The sequence below is a fragment of the Cebus imitator genome, unplaced genomic scaffold, assembly GCF_001604975.1.
Source record: "Cebus imitator isolate Cc_AM_T3 unplaced genomic scaffold, Cebus_imitator-1.0 Scaffold357, whole genome shotgun sequence".
In the NCBI taxonomy this organism is placed as follows: Eukaryota; Metazoa; Chordata; class Mammalia; order Primates; family Cebidae; genus Cebus; species Cebus imitator.
The window spans coordinates 688,030-701,765 of NW_016107672.1; the positions used below are offsets into that span (position 1 = coordinate 688,030).

The window sequence follows — 13,736 nt, forward strand, 5'->3', positions numbered from 1 at the left end:
AAAAAAAAACAAAAAAAAAAAACAAAAAACTAGTAAGCCACCAAATGTCTCACATCTGTCAACATAAAATTATTTTTTATTGTTAATCCAGAAGATGCAAGATATTTACTGTAAACAACAACTATAAAGGTTACCAAATAAAGAAGATGGAAAATAAGAATAAAAACATTTCTATTGATGAAAATTCTAAGAAAAATCCATGAAGAGTAATAAAACTGACTTAAATAATATTAAATAAACATTTTCCTATGTTAAAAAGCCCACCCCAATTGAAACTCAAATATTCAGAAGAAGGGGGTGAAAGAATATGAGAATTAAGCCAAATCCAAAAAGAAATGGGAGAAAAATCATTGTAAGAATAAAAACTAAGCTACAGGGTAACCAAGAGAGAAAAGAATCCATAATAAATACAACAAAGGATATTGAAGAAGATAATTAAAATAGCCAAGAGATGAAAATAAGGTGAAAGAGAAGCAATCAGCAAGTGATAGCTATAGAAGATAGGCAAAGATGATCTCACATACATACAACTGGAGTCCTTAAATCAGAAAACAAAGCGATGGAGTAACAGAAATGTTATTTAAAATTATTATTTTTATTATAAATTAAAAAACTTGAATCTACATATGTGGGGCCAAAAGTGACTTAGAATGATCAAGTCAGAAATATGTGCTAATAAAACTCTTAGACTTTAATGAATAAAAAATAATCTTAGGGCTTCCAGACAAAAAGACCATATAATTTACAAGAGAACGAAATAAAGTTTAAATCAGAGTTCTCGATGGCAAGATACAAAGTAAAACAACTTTGAAACAAAAATTTTTAAGAGCAAGAACATGAAGTGTGAATCAAAGCTTTTATATTTAGACAAGCTAGTGTTAAACCACCAAGTCTATAATGAAAAGGGTTTTGAAGGTAAAGTGTGAAGACTGAAGGAGTGGTATATTCACAAATAGAACTAGAAGGTAAGCTTTATCCAACCAAAATAAGATTAAAGAAACTAATGAGCTGATAGTATAAATTGATTATATTTCAATGTAGACCTAGCATTAAAACAAACAGTGGAGAAAGAGTGTATGAGCATTATACAATCTGAAAAAGTAGAAATAAGCCAAGCTCCCAATCTGGAAAAGTAGAAATAAGCTAAGTAGAAAGGTGAAGAGAAGGTGGAAAGAATAAATTTATTGCTTTATAGGTAGTATGTGCAGTCCAAGTATATCAATTAGAGTTGACAAACCAAATAGTAGAAGCCTCAGAAAGGCAAAAGTGGACTGAGGACATTACAAATGACATTAGAAAGAGGTAATCACTGGAAGAAGAGCAAAATCTTCCTAAATACCAAGAGAGAGAAACAGTAAATATTACTGATATACACAGGAAATGCAACATAAAATTGACTTGAGCCAAGATACACTGACAGTTGAAAAAGCAAGGTATAAGAAGTGTATATGGTATGGTAGCATTGTGAAGAAATATAGGTGAAAAAGAATATGTAGTTTTTCCAAAAAAGAAATTCAAGAAGAATGTCCCAGAACCCAATACAAATGCTTATATATTGGAGTTGGGTGCAAATGGGACAAGATTGATAGGGTGAGAGTAGAACATTTTTGAGCTTACCTATATATGTATTTGAATCATGTAAAAGTTTGTAAATATAAAAAATAAAATTTTAAAAATGAAGAAAAACTCTAAAATTCAATACAAGTAGAAATAAATGAGTCTTTTTGTCAAAGTGATAATACAACTATACATATGAGAATAATGGGTTCAAGTAAGTTGGAACACAGTACTGTGACTGTACCCTTTAAATTAAATACATTCTAAAGACAAAAAGAGTTACAAGGAAATGTTAATCTTCACACGGTAGATTTATTTTTGGTGATGATGCTGTAATAATCTAAAAGTATTTGTATATTCAGTGATGTGTGCCACATAACAATCTTTTGGTCAGACATTGTGCATATGGGTCAGTCATCCCCTAAGATTATAATGGAGCTGAAAAATTTCTATTGCTGGATGATGTCATAGCTACTATAATGTCACCGTGCAATGCATTACTCATGTTTGTGGTGATGCTTGTGTAAACAAGTCTGTGCTCTCTGTCATATAAAAGTATAGCATGTAGGATTATGTACAATATATAATACTTGGTAATAATAATAAACAATTATGCTATTAGTTTAGGTATTCCTCATACTATAATTTTTATCATTATTTTAGAGTATACGTCTTCTACTTATAAGAAAAAAGTTAACAGTAAAACAGCTTCAAGCAAGTCCAACAGGAGGCATTCCAGAAGAAAGCATTATTATCATAGATGACAGCTCCATGAATGTTATTGCCTCTGAAAACCTTCTAGCCAAACAAAATGTAGAGGTGGAAGACAGTGACATTGATGATCCTGATACTGTGAAGGCTTAGGCTATTGTGAGTGTTTTTGTCTTAGTTTTTAACCAAAAAAAAAAATTAAAAAAAGTTAATTAAAATGTTATAGAATAATAATATAAAAAGAAAATATTTTTGCATAATGTGTGTATTTTAAGCTAAGTGTTATTACAAATGGATCAAAAAGTTGAAAAACTTAAAAGTTTACAAAGTAAAAATGTTACAGTAAGCTAAAGTTAATTTATTACTCAAGAAAGAAAATATTTTAAAATACATTTAATGTAGCTGAAGTGTGCAGGGTTTGTAAAGTCTACAGTAGTATATAATAATGTTCTGGCCTTCTCATTTACTTACTACTGACTCACTGACTCAACCAGAGAAAATTCTAGTCCTATAAGCTCCATCCATAGTAAGTGCCCTATACAGAAATACCATTTAAAAATCTTTTAGACTGTATTTTTACTGTACATTTCTGTGTTAGATTTATTTAGTCTGTTACAGTTGGGGTGCAGTAACATGCTGCACAGGTTTGTAGTGTGGGAGCAATAGGCTATGTCAGATAGCATAGGTGTGTGGCTATACCCTCTAGGTTTGTATAAGTACACTCTATGACGTTCACACAGTGATGAAATCACTTAATAACTAATTTCTCCTTAAGTGATATATGACTGTATTGTAAGATAATACTCATGATTAAGTCTATTGCTATTGTTGTAGGAAATCAGAGTTCTACAGACAAATATAAAATGAGGAAAGGTGAAGAATCCTGCAGTGTTAAATTGAAGGGGAATGTGAGGTGAATGAATTTAAAAAAATTAATTGTAGAGGCTTAGTATGTTGGATTTTGGTGGGTAGAAACTAGTTGATTATATTTCTTAATTAAAATGTAGGAGAAACGGGATAATGTATGGAGCAGGTTTCTGAGGGTCTGAGAAGGATGGGAAACTGCATTTAAGTGAATGCATTAGCCTTAAATGGAAGAATAAATAACTCTTTGTATTAGGCTGTTCTTGCATTGCTATAAAGACATACCTGAGACTTGGTAATTTATAAGAAAAAACGTTTAATTGGCTCCTGGTTCTGCAGGCTGTGCAGGAAGCATAACACTAACACAAGCCTCCTGGCCAAAGTATGTCACTTCTCTGTTAAGGTGGGAGGAAAGATGGAAAAAACAGAGACCACACAAATAAATGTATGGGTTTGTGCAGGAAGCTCAAAGACTTTTTGAATGATGGTTTCTGTTTTCTGCAGGAAGTAGAGGAAGTAATGTGCTAAGAATGACAGGAATGATACAATCTTCCTGTAGGATACAATCCTGTGGTAGGATACAATCTTTTAGGAGAGCATAGAAGGTTTGAAATCCATTATGGAAGATGGGAGAGAGACTTGGCTGGAGTATCATAAAAGGATTGCCAGGCAATACCACGGCTCTTCTTCAGATTGAAGGACATTAATTTGTATTGATACCAGTTGGTGTTTTGTTTTCTTTGCTTTTTTTTTTTTCTAAAAAAATAAAAACAAGATACACATGTAGAATGCACAGGTTTGTTACATAGGTATACATGTGCCATGGTGGTGTGCTGCACTTCTTGACTCATCCTCTAAGTTCCTACCCTTACCCCCCAACCCCCAACAGGCCCTGGTGTGTGTTGTTCCCCTCCCTGTGTCCATGTGTTCTCAATGGTCAGCTTCCACTTATGAGTGAGAACATGCGGTGTTTAGTTTTCTGATCCTGGGTTAGTTTGCTGAGAATGATGGCTTCCCGCTTCATTCATGTCCCTGCAAAGAACATGATCTCATTCCTTTTTATGGCTGTACAGTATTCCATGGTGAATATATACCACATTTTCCTTATCCAGTCTATCATTGATGGACATTTGGGTTGGTTCCATGTCTTTGCTATTGTAAATAGTGCTGCAGTAAATATATGTGTACATGTGTCTTTATAGTAGAATGATTTATATTCCTTTGGGTATATACCTGGTAATGGGATTGCTAAATCAAATGATATTTCTGGTTCTAGATCCTTGAGGAATTGCCATACTGTCTTTCACAATGGTTGAACCAATTTATATTCCTACTAGGAGTGTAAAAATGTTCCTGTTTCTCCACAGCCTCACCCACATGTATTTTTCCTGATTTTTTAAATAATCACCATTCTGACTGGTGTGAGATGGCATCTCATTATGGTTTTGATTTGGATTTCCCTGATGATCAGTGATGTTGAGCTTTTTTTTACATACATTTGTTGGCCACATAAATGTTTTCTTTTTTGAAGTGTCTGTTCATATCCTTTGCCCACTTTTTGATGGGGTTGTTTTTTTCTTGTAATTATGTTTAAGTTCTTTGTAAATTCTGGAAATTTTACTTTTGGCAGATAGGTAGATTGCAAAAATTTTCTCCCATTCTGTAAGTTGCCTGCTCACTCTGATGATAGTTTCTTTTGCTCTGCAGAAGCTGTTTAGTTTAATTTTATCACATTTGTCAGTTTTGGCTTTTGTTGCAATTGCTTTTGACGTTCTTGTCTTGAAGTCTTTGCCCATGCCTATGCCCTGGATGAAATTGCCTAGATTTTCTTCTAGTGTTTTTATGGTTTTGGATTTTACATTTAAGTCTTTAATCTATCTTGAGTTAATTTTTGCATAAGGTGTAAGGAAGGGGTCCAGTTTCAGTTTTCTCAATATGGCCAGCCAAGTTTTCTTAGCACCATTTACTGAATAGTCTATCCTTTCCCTATTGATAGTTTTTATCAGGTTTGTTGAAGATCAGATGGTTGTAGATGTATGGTGGTATTTCTGAGGTCTCTGTTCTACCTCGTTGGTCTATATGTCTGTTTTGGTACCAGCACCACGCTGTTTGGTTACCGTAGCCTTGTAGAATAATTTGAAGTAAGGTAGCATGATGCCTCTAGCTTTGTTCCTTTTGTTTAGGACTGTCTTGGCTATAAGGGATCTTCTTTGATTCCATATGAAATTTAAAATAGACTTTTCTAATTCTGTGAAGAATGTTAATCGTAGTTTGATGGGAATAGCATTTAATCTATAAATTACTTTGGGCAATGTGGCCATTTTCACGATATTGATTTTTTCTTTCCATTAGGATGGAATGCTTTACCATTTGTTTATGTCCTCTCTCATTTCTCTGAGCAGTGGTTTATAGTTCTCCTTGAAGAGGTCCTTCACATCCCTTGTTAGCTGTATTCCTAGGTATTTTATTCTCTCGGTAGCAGTTGTGAATGAGCGTTCATGATTTGGTGGTCTGCTTACCCATTGTTGGTGTAAAGGAATGCTTGTGATTTTTGCACATTGATTTTGTATCCTGAGACTTTGTTGAGGTTGCTTATCATTTCAAGAAGGTTTTGGACTGAGATGGTGAAGTTTTCAAAATATAATATCTGCAAATAGACAACTTGACTTCCTCTCTTCCTATTTGAATACACATTATTTCTTTTTCTCACCTGATTGCCCTGGCCAGAACTTTCAATACTATGTTGAATAGGAGTGGTGAGAGAGGGCAGTCTTGTCTTGTACTGATTTTCAAAGGAAATGCTTCCAGCTTTTGCCCATTCAGTGTGATATTGGCTATGGGTTTGTCATAAATAGCTCTTATTATTTTGGGATACTTTCCATCAATGTCTAGTTTATTGAATTTTTAACATGAAGGAATGTTGATTTTTATCAAATGCCTTTCTGCTTCTATTGAGATAATCATATGGTTTTTGCTACTGGTTCTGTTTATGTGATGAATTATATTTATTGATTTGCATATGTTGAACCAGCCTTGCATCCCAGGGATGAAGCCAACTTGATTGTGGTGAATAAGTGTTTTTGATGTTCTTCTGCATTTGGGTTGCCAGTATTTTATTGAGGATTTTCTCATCAATGTTTATTAGAGATATTGGCCTGAAGTTTTCTTTTGTTGTTGTGTCTTCCCACTTTTGGTATCAGGATGATGCTGGCTTCATAAAATGAATTAGGGAAGAGTCTCTTCTTTTCAATTATTTGGAATAGTTTCAGAAGGAAGAGTACCAGCTCCTCTTTGTATTTCTGATAGAGTTTAGCTGTGAATCCATCTGGTCCTGGGCTTTTTTTGTTGGTAGGCTATTAATCATTGCCTCAGTTTTGCATTTGTTATTGATCTATTCAGGGATTCAACTTCTTCCTGGTTTAGTCTTGGTAGGGTGTATGTATCCATTTCTTCTAGATTTTTCTCGTTTATTTGCATAGATGTGTTTATAGTATTCTCTGATGGTAGTTTGTATTTCTGTGGGCTCAATGGTGATACCCCCTTTATCATTTTTAATGTCTATTTAATCCTTCTCTCTCTTCTTCATCAGTATAGCTAGAAGTCTATCTATTTTCTTATTTTTTTCAAAAAGCCAGCTCCTGGATTCCTTGATTTTTTTGGATGGGTTTTCATGTCTCTATCTCCTTCTATTCTTCTCTGATTTTAGTTGTTCCTTATCTTCTGCTAGCTTTTGGATTAGTTTGTTCTTGCCTCTGTAGCTCTTTTAATTACGATGTTAGGGTGTCAATTTGAGATCTTTCTAGCTTTCTGATGTGGAAATTTAGTGCCATAAATTTCCCTCTTAACACTGCTTTAGCCGTGTCCCAGAGATTCTGGTATGTTTTCTCTTTGTTCTCATTGGCTTCTAATAACTTCTTGATTTCTGCTTTAGTTTTATTATTTACCCAGGAGTCATTCAGGAGTAAGTTGTTCAATTTCCATGAAACTGTGAGGTTTTGAGTTTCATAATCTTGAGTTCTAATTTGATTGCACTGTAGTCTGAGAGAGTGTTTGTTATGATTTCAGTTCTTTTGCATTTGCTGAAGAGTGTTTTACCTTGAATTATGTGGTCAATTTTTGAATAAGTGCCATGTGGCACTCAGAAGAATGTATATTCTGCTGATTTGGGGGTAGAGAGTCCTGTAGGTGTCTACTAGGTCTACTTGATCCAGAGCTGAGTTAAAGTCCTGAATATCCTTGTTAATTTTGTCTCGTTGATATATCTAAAACTGACAGTAGGGTGTTAAAGTCTCCCATTATTATTGTATGATAGCCTAAGTCTCTTTGTTGTCCCTAAGAACTCATTTTATGAATCTGGGTGCTCCTGTATTGGGTGCATATACATTTAGAATAGTTAGCTCTTTTTATTGAATTGTTCCCTTTACCATTATGTAATGCTCTTCTCTGTCTTTTTTGGTTTAAAGTCTGTTTGATCAGAGACTAGGATTGCAACCCCTGCTTTTTATTTCTTTCCATTTGCTTGGTAAGTTTTCCTCTATCCCTTTATTTTGAGCCTGTGTTTGTCTTTGCACGTAAGATGGGTCTCCTGAATACAGCACACTTATGGGTCTTGATTCCTTATCCAATTTATCAGTCTGTGTCTGTTAATTTGGCATTTAGCCCATTTACATTTAAGGTTAGTATTGTTGTGTGTCAATTTGATCCTGTTATCATGCAGCTATTTGGTATTTTGCACACCAGTTGATGCAGTTTCTTCATAGTGTCATTGGTCTTTATATGTTGGTGTTTTTGCAGTGGCTGCTATCAGTTTTTCCTTTCACATTTAGTGCTTCTTTTAGGAGCTCTTGCAGGGCAGGCCTGGTGGTAATGAAATCCCTCAGCATTTGCTTGTCTGGAAAGGATTTTATTTTTTCTTTGCTTATGAAGCTTTGTTTGGCTGGATATGAAATTCTGGGTTGAAATTTCTTTTCTTTAAGGATGTTGAAAATTGGCCCCCAATCTCTTCTGGCTGGTAGAGTTTCTGCTGAGAGGTCCTCTATTAGTCGGATGGGCTTCTCTTTGTAGTTGATCTGTAGAAAGTTCTCCTGGATAATATCCTGAAGTGTGTTTTCTAGCTTGTTTCCATTCTCCTCATCTCCTTCTCATATTCCAATCAATTGTAGGTTTGGTCTTTTTGTGAGGTTCCATATTTCTTGGAGGTTCTTTCCTTTTCTTTTTTTCTCTATTTTTGTCAGCATGTCTTATTTCAGTAAATTGGTCTTCAAACTCCGATATCCTTTCTTCTGCTTAATTTGACTGTTGATGCATTTGTATGCTTCACAAAGTTCTTGTGCTATGTTTTTCAGCTTCATCAAGTCACTTAGTTTCCTCTCTAAACTGGCTCTTCTAGTTAGCAATTCCTCTAACCTTTTATCAATGTTCTTAGCTTCTTTGCATTGGGTTAGAACATGCTCCTTTAGCTCATTGTAGTTTTTTATTACCCATCTTCTGAAACCCACTTCTGTCAGTTCATTCATCTGCTCCTTCATCCAGTTCTGTGCCCTTGGTGGAGAGATGTTGCAATCATTTAGAGGAGAAGAGACACTCTGGGCTTTGGGGTCTTCAACATTTTTTCCTTGATAATTTCTTACCTTCTTGAGTTTGCCTAGTTTCAGTCTTTGAGGCTGCTGACCCTTGGATGAGGTTTTTGTGGAGACCTTTTTATTGTTGTTCATGCTGTTGTTATCGGTGTCTGCTTGTTTTGCTTTCCATAGTCAGGTCCCCCTTCTGTAGGGCTGCTTCAGTTTAATAGGGGTTCACTTCAGGCCCTATTGATCTGATTCACTCCTGTGCCTGGAGATGTCACTCAAGGAGGCTGGAAAGCAGCAAAGATGGGTGCCTTCTCCTCCTTCTTGGACCTCTTACCTCAAGAGGCACCAACCTGATGTCAGTAGGATCGTTCCTGTATAGGGCGTCTGACAGCCTGCATTGGAGGATCTCACCCAGTTGGGTGGCATGGGGAGTAGGACCCATTAAATGAAGGATTTTGTCCCTTGGTGGAAAGGATGTGTTTCACTGGGGGGAAACTCAGTCATCCAGACTGCCTGGATTTGTAAGAACTACCAGGAGGAGAAGCTAAGTCTGCTGGTCTACAGCCACCCCTCCACCTAGGGGCTCAGGCCCAGTGAGATTTGAATTCTGTCCCTGAGCCTCTGGCTGTACTTAGTGGGGATCCTGCAGGGAAGCCCTACCTGCTAAGGAAAGATGGGTCAGGTATAGGCCTGAAGAGGCACTCTGTCCACAGCCTGCCACAGCCAGTGTGTTGGGCTGTGGGAACAAGTCTTGGGACCAAACAATCCAGCCTTCCTGGCTCCAACAGGAGAAGAGCACAGCATGGAGCTATAGAAATGGGTGCCACTTTCCCCCTGCCCAGGGAGCTTAGCATGTAAGACAGTTGTGAGTCCCAGGGCTGGCTTCTGCCCCTCCCCCAAGGAGCTGAAACAGCTTAGACAGCAGACGTCCACAGCCAGTGCTGGTTGGCCCAACCCCCTCAGGAGTTCAGTAGGCTTAAGCAGATTCCAGCTGAGAGGCTGTAAAAATCTCAGGGTTAGGACGCAAAGGCCAGCGGGGTGCATTCACGATTGGGATCTTCTGATCCATGGGTTGCACAGTTTCGTGGAAAAAGCGCAGTTCCCCTGGCTGGGTAGCGCACTTGCTTGCTGCCTCCCTTGGCTGGGGGGGAGGAAATTCCCCTTCCCGATGTGGCTCTCAGGTGGGCTGCCACACTACAATGCGCTTCCTTCTCTCTGTGGGTCACACCAGGCTTCTAGTCAATTTTGATAAAAGAAGCTGGATACTTTGATTGCTGGTGAAGAATTCACATGTTTATTATAATAATTATTATTTTTGATGAGAGCCTCCGAATGCCACTGTTTATAGTTGTCCATCTTGGTTCTGCCCCTCAAATTGATGTGTTTTCATGATATTCTTTGGCCAGGTTTTGCAGACTTAGAATATAGACAGGGTAGATGTGTGGACATGTCTAGGATTGGGGTTTTGCTGGTCTATAGCAATTTGAAGGGCAATGGGCTAGTGCTATGAGAATATTGGCAAAAAAAATTAATGAATTATGGATTCCTAGATGAATAGGAAATGAAATGAATATAGGAAAGTTCAGAGAGGGAGAAAGTGGATTTATCAGGTGATTAGAGACTTAATGAATATGAAGAAAATGTACTGAGGAATCACTAAGTAAGGGATATGGTAGGAAATGGCAGGAAGTTATAGTCAGAGAATAAGATGGCTGAGCTTAGGTTTTCAGAGGTGAAGGAGTGATACCTTGGTGGTTGATATAAAATGGAGAAGTAACTGAAGATGAGAAGGTCAAGAATTATGAAACTTGGGTATCACATGGACAGGATATCATCCTGAATGATGGTAGGAAGTTGCATGGAGAGAAAAACTACGGTTATGTGCAGAAGTGTTTAGTGAATATGGAGAAATTGTCTATGGAATCAGCAGATACTCTGGGTACAAGGGAAGGTAGAATATGGTATACCTGGATAACCTGAACCTCCAAGGATGGAGTGATTTTGCATGAATATTGGTGGTAATGAGGATTGGTTTGAAGCACTACAAGGTGAAAACGATCTGGACTCTGCTTCTTTATTCTGAGATAGCAAAGTAATTTGAGAGCCACATTTTTCACTTGGTGAGACTGCTGGAGAAGCAACATCCTCAGACAGAGAAAAGCTTTAATTAAGGCAAGAAGGTGGAGTGAGTTAAGTGGCAAGGCTAGGGATTAAGGGCTCCAGGAAATATAATAAAAGTGCTAGGAATGGGAAGACGGTTAGAAGTTGGGGTCAGGAGAAGGAAGTCACAAACACTGTCATAATGCACACTTCTAATTTTGTTGCTTAGAAGGGGAATCATGACAGGCTAGTTCATGTTCTCCAACCATGCATAGCTAGTTAAAGAAGCAAAGGCAAACTAAGCACTCTAAGATTTAATAATAGCAGTGTCAGTCATACCATACTGACATACATCTTTTTAATGGTAAGTGGAATGCAAAATAAAATTTTATATTCTAAATAATAACATTTAAAGGAAGTAAATAGTATAAAACCCAATTTGAACATTAAAACGGAATTCAATATAAAACCTAAGCCAATAATAGTTTCTAAAGTATCATCTATAGGCATATATGCATTTATTTCAAAATTATCATGGCCAATGACATTAAATGAACAGTGGCTTGAGGTAAGTGATATCCAGAAAATGAGTCATAAAGTTGGGACTCAATCTTACATAGTTACACAGTGACTCAGACCTCCTAGTAATTTATAAAGCTATAACTAGGAAACACAGAAATAAGTGCCTCTTAGGAAATGTAGCTATAAAGTCTTAAAAAATTGAAAAAGTAATGAAGCTACTGGGAGAAATTACTGAGGCAAAATAAACATTTAAACGATTTGTTATATTACAGAGGTCATATTGGAAAAAAGGAGACCATATTCTATGAGATATATATATATATATATATATATATATATATATATATATATATATCTTCTGTAATATATGCAGACATACATACATACATATATATGTGTATGTAAGTATATACATATATATACATATATGCACATATATGCAAATAAAATTTTGGCAGAAATACATGACAGTGGCAGCCAAAAATCTTCTCAGAGATTAGTGAAGAGACAGTGCTTTTCCTAAGACAGAAGGATTTATTTAAAAGCCCTTTATAATCATTTAACTTTAGTAATGCCGCTACATTATAGAAATAACAAGTGATTGGCATGTTAAAATCTAAAGCTTTTTAAAAATGCAGTAGGACTACATGGAAACATTCTACTCTTTAAAAGCCATTTTCATGGATGGATAAATATCACTATACCCTGTGAACCTTATAAAATGTTTAAAATTCATGTGCACATATAAAGATACAAAAAGTCCTTTAATTCAGAACATTTTTTTGCAATGTAGCATAAATGATTCTCTTAATCACATTAGTGTATGCCCTTTATTTTTCATTTCATTCATTCAACAAATGGTTTTGGGGTACCTACTCTGCACCAAACACTGCTCTGTGAAATAGGTGGAAACATAATCTTGAATGCTGTTTGTACCAAAGAAGGTACAAGGTTTTGCTGAAAGACCTCTCCTCTGAGTTCCAGACCCACACCTACTTTTATTCATAGCCTTGGTCACTTGGAGGATCCCCAGGCTCCTGAAACTCACACTGTCTTATAATTGAAATCAGTGTTCATTTTACTAGGGAAGTGTGATTGTTTCCTTGTGTTCCTCTCTCACCTGTTAAAAGCTTTCCAAAATGTAAACCTGACCACAATGCACCCCTGTTGTAACGCTCCATGGCTCTCATGCTTAAAGCCATATTTCAAAAAATATATTTGAAATGCAGCAACATAAGAACTGAGTAAGCTTGGAGGAAAGAGATCATAGATTAAAATGACAGCAACCATGGCATTTTTTCAGAATTTCATGATTAACCTTTATAATTTATAAAGTTTTGCATATTAATCTACAGTGTATCTTTATTTCTTTTTCCTGTAAGATGTTTGAAAATTCTTACTGTTTAACATCTTCTCACCTATCTGAGTAAAATTTTCCCTCATGGGTCTTTCAGTCCCATTGGTTTACTGGTCAAATGGCTACATATATTCTCTGGCTTCATATATTTCTGACTCATATGCTATAGTTGGAGAAGTAGAGAAGTAGAGACCTAAAGGATATAGCTCAGATCTTGCTGCATAACATTCATGAGGAGAAAGTGTAGCCAAGTAGTTAGGAACCTGGGCTCTGGAATTTAATTTTTTGTTTGAATCCTGACTCTGTTCTTTACTAATTGTGTGATCTTGGGCAAGTTATTTAACTTCTTCGGTCTTATTTGTGTCTTGTAATAGCATTGACTTTAGGGTTATTATTAAGACTATGAAATGATATAAATAAAGGGTTCAGCCTAGTGCCTGGCCCGTAATAAATGTTCAGGAGTGTTTATTCAACTCCTGTTAGAGTCCCAAGAAATAACTTGCAATTTCTTGCACATGCCATGATATTTCATGTAGATCTATCTTTGGTCTAGAATATTCTACTCCCATAATATTGTATATTGTATCACCAGAGAAGGAATAGAAGCAAAAACATGTTCCCATAACTTCCCTTGTTGAGATTCGCTTGGGGTGGCTGGCAAAATATTAAGGAAAGTTAGAAGACCAAAGGTTTAAATGGAGTGGGCTGAAGGCAGCCAGTTCATTAATTTAGAACTTTAAGTCATAGGGTAATAGATAGAGACAATAAAAACTTCCCCAGTTAAGTCTGTTTACTCCACATTCCTTTGTCTCTACTCTAATTTGTTTGCTCATGTAAACTTTGTGTTAGATGGTCCTCTCAGGGGGAGGTCAAAGGGGAATTACCCATTAATGGTGTTTACTCTGGGCCCCTGGAACCAAAAGCTTTTCTCATTCATAAAATCATTCTTTTAACCATGTTAATTATCCACAAGCATGTTGACTTAGAACCTCTGTCATAAAATCTATACTGAATAAATGTAAGGATGTACAAGGAGTCGTGGTCTTAGCTGCATT

General features: G+C 36.3%; 1 long non-coding RNA gene across 1 annotated transcript; it reads left to right on the plus strand.

Moving 5' to 3' along the window:
- Positions 1-5,482: 5,482 nt before the first annotated feature.
- LOC108287943 lies at positions 5,483-13,472 on the plus strand. The gene is made up of 3 exons (XR_001818519.1): positions 5,483-5,638; positions 9,401-9,407; positions 13,462-13,472. It is a non-coding gene; the product is annotated as an uncharacterized LOC108287943 (long non-coding RNA).
- Positions 13,473-13,736: the final 264 nt, after the last annotated feature.